Genomic DNA, 10,506 nt, shown 5'->3' with positions numbered 1-10,506 from the left:
TCATTTTTGAAAGGAAACGTAAAATAATATAGAAAGCTTTTAAAATAATAAAGAAGAAACAAATAAAGCAAAGGAGAATATCAAAAAAGGAATTTTACTGCATTGCGCCTAAATATAGGCAATGTACACTGAATCGAATAAATCCCTCGTGGTAAAATGTATTTTAACAATTTTTCAGAGCATTTAAAGTATATTAAAGGGGAAATTAAACTGCAATAAATATATCTTTATCAACAATCAATATCAGACACGCACAAATTACCATGTTCCCCATTCTATATTTCCACTGCGTATCTTTTTTTTTTTTTTATTTAGAAAATAGAGTTGTTAGTGACCGTCTAATATAGAACGTATGCTATTGCATTTCGTTGAGTGGCTTGTCCTCATGGAGAAATGATATGGCAGAGGACACTTTCCTCACCGAAACCTTCCTTCTTTTCAAGAATTTGTCTGCTTTTCCGCAGTACACTACCAAGTTATAGGAAGTGTTTTTGTGCACCACCCAGCTACGTTTGACCATGTTTCTGTGTGTTTATTAGAGCTATAATGGAAAATTTCGGCGCACCGATCCCCCCCGGCCGGGGATGTGCCTGGTTTTCTCCATTCAGGTAAGAATTCGGTCCCATACCTTGGCACTTCCGCTGGAGAAGATGATGAAATGGTGAGAATATGCAAAACAGCATAGCTTGTACTTCCGGCACGTGATTGGAATGCGTTCGCCCGAAGGTAAAGTGGACGGTTGCAGAAAAATTTGCATCTCACGAAACAGTGCCATTGCCTGCATGGGAGTGCAACAACGCGATCCGGTCGCATGGTCAGCGTGTCGGACGGATGCTTCGGGCAAGAAGCAAGAAAATGAAGGCATTTTCGTTTCCAGCACGATCCTTCCCATTCTTTGGCAGCGGTGTAGTTGTGCGTTTTTTTTTTATTTTCAGCAGTGAACGACAAGGAAGAAGCGACATGTACCGAGACAAACGGATAGTGAGCAACTGTGGTTCACTTTTTTTTCCCGAGAAGCCGAAGCACAATTTCGGATGTACACGTCCCACCGGATGTACCGGAGTCGATCGAACTTGCAGCCCTCCAGGTCGGTGAATGCAATGAAAAGTCGATTATTTCTTTGTTCGGCTGGTAATGGAATCATTCGAAGCCTGTCCCCGCCTTGCCCGGGCTTTCCGGATGCTAGGACGTGACTTTTTAGCGGCCAACGCAGACTGCCAATTTCTGGCAGAATCCTTCCGTAAAGAGGTTTATCCTTTCGCATTTCGGCCGCACGAGGAGATGTGCGAGCCCGGAGGCGAGTGTAGTGGTTTGGGAAGTAAAAAGAATCTCCAAGATCCGTACAAAACCGAAACGAACTGAACCGGTGTGCCACTACTGCCGGTGTACCGTGTAGAAAAGCATTCCTGAAAAGGTTTCTCGGTCAATGATACTACGGGCGGGCATGAGCGGGCGTAGGGGTATCGGAAAGGATTTCAGTGTGTCATTGCCGAAGCGAAAGCAACGTACCCCGCCCGGAACCCCTTTGCCCGGACCGGTTGCCGTTGGCTAGTAAATGTCATTTTGCTGAATCGTGACCTGCGATTGAGCAAAAGGAAGGAAATTAAAGCCTGATAAATAAATCAAGTCCATCTTTTCATGCCAAAGCATCGCCGGGCTGGCAATTCCGTGCAGAAAGGACATCGTCAGCCAATTCGGCACTGAACGGTAGCGACGAAAATCGTGTGTCGTTTCTTTTGCCCGTGCGTCCGAACAGACGGCAGAAGGATGGGGTCTGAGCTTTGGAAGCTGAATTGAGTTGAGCAAATAAAAAGCATTTGGAGGGGGAAGGAAAAGAAATGGTTAGTGTAACCTTCAGCTGGATTAATGAAAAACAAAACTTGCTTTTGGTGGAGTGCAGAAATGCTGTCAGCTTATTGGCCATTTTGTAACGTTCATGTGGATAAAGGGTACCTTAAAAAAATCGTTAAAATTGTATTCAGCTTACGAAAGCACCTGTAAGGTAGTAGATTTCTTATAAATTGCTGGATGGTTTATAACTGATCCTTTTTACTAAAAAAAAGATGTTTAATTTGGGCGACTACAGAAATGAAACAATTTATAGCATAGCACATTTGATAGCCTTCTACATATAATATAATGTAACTTGATCTGAGTGTCTAGATAATCTCTTTTCTTGTTATATTACTTCCAGATTGACCTTTGGAAAATATAAAAAATATATTCAATATCTCGTCTAGTCAAAGAAGTAATAAAAATCTAGTTTTTTCGAGGTTTTTTAAGTTTGTGCTTTGGTGCAGTTTTGTGTACGTCGATCACGTTGTAAAGCCTCTTTATGTTTTTTCTTTAAAATACGTTTAATTATGATTATTTTTTACATACTCCACGCTATAATTAATATCCTTCTAGAATGAAAAGGCTTTCATCTTCTTCTTTTTCTTGGCTGAACGACCTCTAAGGTCAAGCCGGCCATCGAAAGGCTTACTAGACATCCCAATACCACGTAGTTGGAGAGTCAGTCTTTATTACAGGGGGACTGTCCAGATGGGATTTGAACCTGCCGTTTGAAGACCGACGCCGTTGTCGCCAAGCCACCGGATCGTCCTAGAAGCTTTCATCTAGAGCATTGAATATAAAATTGATGAAACCTCTGTCACAATACTATCATACATCATAATCAATTAGCTGAGGCAAATGAACTGCTGTTTCCTTTTCGATATAGTTGAAAATTAAAGTCTTTTGAAATAACTTGGCATTGAGCTATGATTTGCGAATATTTAACCGAGTTTTAAGTCATAATAGTTCCAATAATTGAACTGTTTTAGTTGCTAGTTACTGTATTGAACATTTACTACTAAAAGTTGCCTGTTGGAATAGATATAGCAACCCCCAAATTCTTCACATCAGGACTGGCTGCTTATCAGTGCCATTGTTTCAACTATTGGCAAAATTATGTAAAGCAAGCCAGAATGAGCGTCCCGATGGTGAGGACCGGGGTTCAAATCCCATCCAGATCGTTCTCCCGAATTGAGGAGCTATTATCCGACTATGTGGTCAGCAAGTCTAGTAAGCCATTAGGTTGCTGGCGTGACCTAGAAGGTAGTTAAGCTAAAAAGTCAGAATACAAAGAAGTAGAAAAAACAATCTAAATTTCATGTCAGACAGAGGCAAAAGTTTACTCATTGAAATGTTGAAAAACTGGAAAGGAAGATATTTGAACAATCATAATATTTTTTAACATCTTTCTCCCTCTTGTTCAGTGTAAGCTTCACTACACTCAGAACGTACATAGTCCCGAAAAGGATTGGTTTTGTGTGGCTATTTGCGGTTGGGTTCAATTATGTATCAGCGGCTGAGAATGGGAGGTTTTACAAAAAAAGATCAAAGCATTCCGCGGAACGGAAACACTCGCTTCACGGCACTCTCAGCACACTGATAAATAACGACATCTTTTCGTTTGACTGTGGGAATTTAAATTACTTTCGTGGCTTAACGCGCCTTTGCGCTGTTTTCCACCGAAAAAGCGATTCCCCCCGTTCCGTCGAGAAGCTTCAAACAGCACACAGTGCGTACCTTGCTCGGGCTCAGCATCACTTCCTCAACACTGCCGCCCTTTCCGTAGCATGAGACGTTCGACTCATTAAACAAATGAAAAGCGTATCGTGAAAAATATAATTATGACGCCCAAGCAATTATCATCCACTGTCGATCGGTTGCTATCCTGCAGGCTTTTCTCTATTGTTCTGACGTAAAGCCATTGCTCACCATGACGCGGGCATGGTTGTTTCAGTGAGGTTAGATCAATTCGTCTGTCGGAATGTGGCGCTTATCAATATTTCAACAGTTTGCCTTTTATTTCCATATTAACGACGACTAGCAGAGCGGTTGATGGGGTAAGTTTGCTCCATACCCAAATGCCAATAATTAGCTATCGAGCGCTAACCGAAACGATGCGGCACCAGCTTTCGTGGAAGGGTGCGCTAGCTGGTGTGTGGGGCCGTTTGCTGATGAGTGGAAACTCACTCGGCAGGACCGTACCACGTTTATTGATGCAAAGGGCTTTGTTGATGGTTGCTGGAGTGGATCGTTTTCTTCTAAATTGACTCGCGAAACGGTCACAAAACCGTACGTAGGTTCCTTTTGCCAATATAATAGCAACCGAGCGTTCGAGCGCATCGAAATGATGATGGTGAAAAGAATGTAAATGGGGATGCTCTTCGATGGTCTTACGTCTGTGAGCTGTGTCGGTGGACTAGTCACAATGGCAGTGGCAAGTGTCGGAAGTTAATCAAATTTAATTACAACAATATTCATTTCCAAATAAATATAACGCTACCCCTGGCCCTGCCCTGCCCGGAGCGTCTTCCACTGCCCAAGCGCGCGATCTTATCGCTTACGGTGGCAGCCTTCTGAGAGTTTCAGGGTAGCTTTTCACCGCGGTAATGTTTGATTTTAGCCGGCAGATGACAATGAAACGAGCGTATCGTTTCCTCTGGGAGGTAGCGAGCAACAAATGAAATGATGCTGCCATCCATCTCGCGCCACGAACACGCGCTCCATTCGAAGAGGACCCAATGCGTTCCCTTCTGACGTTCCTATTTTTCAACGGTTGGGGACGAAATGTACGAAAAGCGAGACAATGGTGTAGAGGGAGATGAAAAATAAATAAATTAAATCCAAGTGAGAATACAATAGAATTTAATATTCACACTTCACCACCGTCGACTTTTGAAGGCGCGTAGCGTTCGGAGGGAATAGCAGTGACAGTATGCGAAGGTCCTTCTCTAAGTACCTCCGGGATTGGGTAAGGATTGGGCACATTTCATCGCCGCCTGACAAACCCCACCGGGAACATCGCGCTTTTTCCAAAAATCCGTACCGATGGCGAATGGGCGACGAAACACTTGAAAGAAAATGACAAAGCTTTTTAATGTTTTGCCTGATCGCAATGATAACGATGATACCACTTGAAGTGCACATCGCACTCGGTGCCAACGCGTAAGCAAAGTTGTTTTTTTGGGGATGCTTCTTGCGGTGGAACTCCTTGCTTCTTTTGAATCCCCCCGGTTCCATTCAAAACCGACAAAGACAAACATCTTCTCGCAACTTACCGAGCGATGACGTACGGCACAGCATTTCGCCCACCGGGAAGACTTCCGTACGGCTGTCTGGCTGTGAGTGTGTGTGTGTGTCACAATAGAGAAATATCCTTTCATTCCGGTACACAATAGACTATTGCTTTCGATTCACCCGATGGGTTCCACTGCTCAGGCTGGCTTGCTGGATCGGAAGTGCGCGAACGCTAATCAACAGACAATGGCGTTTCACCGCGGAAATTTCGGGAGGGTGGTTTTTAGGGGTTGGTACGCTAAATGAGCCACTTCCTTCCCCGTACGGTTTATGGGGGCGAACGATTCAAATGTGTTTGCCTGTGATGATTTGTCGAAGATCGGAGGCGTTCTCTTCTTAATTAGGAAGGACCAAAAACGTAAATTAAAAAAAGGGAAAAAGGCACAATTGCACAAAAATGATTACTGCAACAACGATAAGGGGCATGTATTGATCGTTTGTTGTCATGGGATACTAAATTAGGCAAAAGATATTCAGGGGAAATTTTGTGTTTTATGATGAGAACCTTGCTAAAGGGTGTTAATGGAAGGGAAGTTCTTTTAACTTTCAAACACTACAATGCAACTTAAACCACAACTTTGATTGTGCTATGACATCAAAGGCCGTTATTGGAGCTTCAAATGCATGTACATTTGATGGACTTTTTACTTACTTATCAGGCGCTACAACCGCGTTGCGGTCTTGGCCTGCCGCAGTAGAGTTCGGAACCGCTCACGGTCCCGTGCCGTCGTCCGCGAATCCGTTATCCCGGCCTTGATGGCGGATGAATCCACGCCATCCTCCCACCTCAATCTGGGAGGATGGGAGGATGCCTATACCGTTCTCAATTTAGCCTTGCCTCCCATCGTCCCCCGGGGTTGACTTTACCCGTGCTCAGATATTCGAGAGACAAGTTTTCCGGCCTGTACGTCGTGGACGTATTGAGCAAGAGCCGAGAATGGAGAGACTGTGTTGGCCTTCTAGAGGCTTCGGATCCATTCTCGTGTCTGCAACCCGACAGGCCCATTTATTGGACTATGGTAACAAATTTTTGATATTTTTTTGACGCCTAATGGATGGATTAATGGAATTAATCGACGCCTAATGGATGTTAGACGATGGGTAAAGATTTAAAAAAAATTCGCTTGGACTCTCTAAACCAGCAAACAAACTTCAGGTTCTTTCTAGACATATTTCCTAAACTGAATTCGTCTCTGCTTTTTTATATTCTGCGTCGATTATCGTGGAATATTTTTTACACAGTTAATGAAGGCTAGTCAACACAACAGAAGCCTTTCAAAATCAACAAAACCTAGGAAAATTCTATCCTAAATTCCACAAGTTGAAAAAAAAGCTTAGGATTAACCTTTCTTTCTATGCAAATTTTGGTAGTCTGCATCATCATCCCCATTCTTGCGCATCCAAAACATCAGCACACAGCCAAAGTACATACGCAACATCGACTGACCATCGTTTCGCAATATTTAACCATCAATTGGTACCGGCAACAGAAACGCTCCATCATCTCCACGGCGCAAGAAGAGTTCATAATTTATCGTTCGCTTTATTTAAAAGGGACCAGAATCAGGAAATTCGGCGAAACGGAGCGTTTGTAATGAATAAAGGCAGCGCAACCCATCTTTTTGCGAGTTGTGTTCGGGACTTTCTGCGCTTCGTTATGACAGTTGGCGAATGGTACGGATTGGCTGGCGAACACGTAGAAGTGTCGATGAAAGCGCAGAATAATGTAAAAAAAAAAAAAAACCTTTCCATGACCAGCCCTCACGCACAACTCTGTAGTCGTTCTGTAATTATCAAATTATGCGATACATCATGGATCGCCGGCAGCTTCCCAAAAAAAAAAAAACGCACCATGCATCGGATGCAAGCGTGGTATTGCAATTTGTTAATAAATTCACACATAATCAGCGCCTCCGCTGGGGGAGCGCTTGTTGATTTGCGATACGCCAAAATTCACGGCGTTTCCACGGTGACCACGGTGTTTATTAACACTTCGGCACCGGAGCAAGGTGTTTGGCAATGCTGGGCGTAATGAAATATCGATCAGGGCAAACGGATACGGAAGGCTTCTTTTGGGGTGTGAACAAAGCCAGACAACAACAGCAGCAGCAGCAGCAGCAACAACAACTACTGCCCAGGAACAAAACAGAAAAGTGATGAAATGCGAAAGTAAAGGGTACGGCATTTGGGCCGCATCATTGCCGAATGAATGAAAATTGATGATCTTCACGCGATCGGACGCGACCATGCATCTTCTTTTGGTGGGGAAGCGTTTTTTTTTTAAATGAATGCTCGTTTGTTCTCGGGAAGCAAATGCGTATCATACAGTAAAACGAGTTTAACGGATTTAAGCAGGTCAGTTTTTATCGGTGGTGACTTTCAGGGGGGAAATGTTTCGTTTTATTATGGCTGTGATTGAAACCATTTAATTTAAATTATCTTCGTCTTCTTGGCTGAGCGGCCTCTGAGGCTTAGCGATTCCAAGTAGTTAGATTAAATGACTACGGAGGAACGGTCCAGATGGGATTTGAACCCCGGTCCTGTCATGTCATGCAAACCTGTAGAGTAAGTAAAACATTATTTATTGTTAAAAATATTTCGGAATGAACGTTTTAATTGCATAAAAGCTATTCCCATTTAACTAAAGCACATTATTTGAAGCTTCATATATTTGTTGAAGGATATTCTTTATTTAAAAAAACCGCACGGACATAAAACAGTACAGAGCAAGTTCTTTAATTTATTGTCCTTGTTGCTTAATCCACGGATATGAAGCAGTTTTGTGTAAAATCTAAGCCACACATACTGACCGTACCGGCATGCACAAAACACTCTTATACCAAAGTAATTTGATTTTATTTACTTTATAATCCTTCGCAGCGCTCCGATAGCGTCGTACACACCCATCCAGAGCCCATGCGGTGTATTTAATTTGTGTTGTATTCTCTCCATTTTTAACAAGGCAAAAGCATCGCTGTCGCTGGTCGATTTTTATTTCTTTCAATGCTTTCTTACCAGCATTACCACCTTCATCAAGCGGCAAACGAAGAAGAGGCACAGGCAGACAGGGTATGCGCAATATAATGTGCCCGTACAGCGAAGTGCCATAAATAGTTCCGGAAATATTGCACGCTCATATATCATTTTTCTAATCGAGTTACATTGTCCCCGTGTTAGTCAGTTTGTGGGCGCGCACGGTAGAAGTGTACAACCGATACGGTGACAATGGCGATGGGCCATACTTCGGGCACTTTATCGCTTTATGCTTATGAATACGTTCCCGTGTGCGAATTGTGTTTCTGTAGGTGTTTTCAGATGAATGCAGTGTGTGTGTGTGAGTGGGTAACTGCTTGCACTTGCTGCAATACGTGACACATTGTCACTGTAAAACAAGTGATCATAAATAGCGATGGTGGTGAAGAAAAATATTCTGAAGGACGTAGGTCTCTGTTCTTTCGAGTGTGGGCAGTTTGGGTACTATAAAATGTTCAAGAATTTGTGTTTATTGAAATTAGTACCATAGTGAACAAAACTCTTTGTGTTTTTGAGGATTTGTTATCAAACGTTTCAAATCTTCGCATAATACATTGAAAACGGCTGCGTTCGCATCCACCCTATGCTTCATGCGTGAGCATAACGTACGCAGCCATACACGTGTTCAGTACGCAGCTTAAATTAGACGCATTTTCGTTGATTGAATATTGGTTTTCATTCCAAAAAATTGTTCATAATTTTCACAATTTTGTTTAATTAGTTTTGGAAGGTTAAATCTGTTGAAGCTATCATAAGATGTGTTACTAGTATGTGTATAAAATATTATTTATTATTTTACACGCATGTTTTCCCCGGAACAATTGGGCAACAGGGCCCAACTAATCCAAGATGTAGATAAAATAGAACGAGTTTTCTGTACTAACACAGCATATTCAGCATTAACTGATTTGTTTCAATGCATTAAGCTTGATTATTTGTTATCATGACAACAAATCCTAAACAAAAATATTACTAAGAAAGTACAAATATATCAAGGGTTTTTCTCCCCATTTCTGAAAATGACAACATGCTCTCTGAGATCCTACAGTTTAGTGCTGCTCGGTATCCATCTCTGAGTTCTTCTGCTAGTTGGGGAAGGCATCAAAAACGAATGAAACCCGAATGTTGCACGAACAGAAGGCGAGAGAGAACCGAATTCAAATGGCTCAGCTGGACGTTTCGTTTTCTTTCTCCTTGCGTATGGTAAAAAACGAGCCACAATTTAAGCTTTGCAAATGTTGAAAGATTGTTGGCACTGTTCCGAGAATACTAAGTCTTTAATATTTTGTATTTTTGGATACGAAAGATGGAATAGATTTCGGTTAAAATGTCTTCATTACTTGTGCTAATTAGTACCACTTTGCTTCGAATCAAATTTAAAAAAAAGCACAACAGGTTGTGAAATAAGGTGAACTTTTCTTAAAGTTTAATTTTTATGCAAATTCTTTAAAAAGCAGGGAACCATTTAGTGGACGAATTTAAAAGTCTCAAGTAGCCCGAATCAAATCAAATGGAAAAAAGCCCTGCGAACTGAGCGCGTGTTGTTCGCCAAGGTCGAACTTTCTCCCGGCGCATTATTCAGTTCAAGTTTACGATGCTTGCATTTCAAACCACACCGGACGTGACATTTCTTTTTGCAGCGTATGATTTGGGTCGATTTCGGTGAAGAACACTAGCTTCGTTAGCTTCGTTTATGAAAGAATGGGACGAATCCGTAACAAACAAATAGGTCATTTTAAATTAAAGCATACTCCGGACCAGCCATCCCAGTGTGCCGTACGGTCGGCCGTGTTCAAGTGCCACCGGAAAGGCAGATAGCAATATTTGCTTTATTGAGTACGGAAGATTACAAAACGGGGCCGGTTTCCCGTGTTGGATCGGCTACGGAACATTGGAGTCATTTACCACTCCATCCGTACCCGTGCATGACGTGACACGGCTAATATCGTTTGAATTTCCGGCCGTTGCAGTAAAAGAAGCAAAATGATGCAGAGTGTACATTCACATTTCCCATTGAATCCTGGTAATCGTGATACGGACGTGTCCGGAGCGTACAGGGGGAGGGGAGGTTCGATAAGGCAGGCGGAACTAATAATATGGCTGCATTGCTCGGAAATAGTTCTTGCCATATGGGGAGAGAATGTTGAATTCTTGACGGTAGCGCTGGGATTCTAGCAAATTGTGTAGCTCTCTGTGTACGCTCCTCCTCCTATGTAAGCTAATATTGTTGGTGCCCGGGGGTGGCGACCAGGTGAGGAGGGGGAGGTGAACCGTTCGAGAGTGTGGGGTTTGAAAAAGGATAAGCAATAGCTCATGCTCCTGCCCGTAGTGTATCCGCACGTA

The sequence above is a fragment of the Anopheles maculipalpis genome, chromosome 2RL (genome assembly GCF_943734695.1).
Source record: "Anopheles maculipalpis chromosome 2RL, idAnoMacuDA_375_x, whole genome shotgun sequence".
Classification (NCBI taxonomy): Eukaryota; Metazoa; Arthropoda; class Insecta; order Diptera; family Culicidae; genus Anopheles; species Anopheles maculipalpis.
The sequence above is the reverse complement of the archived record's forward strand: the minus strand, read 5'-3'. Positions refer to the sequence as shown.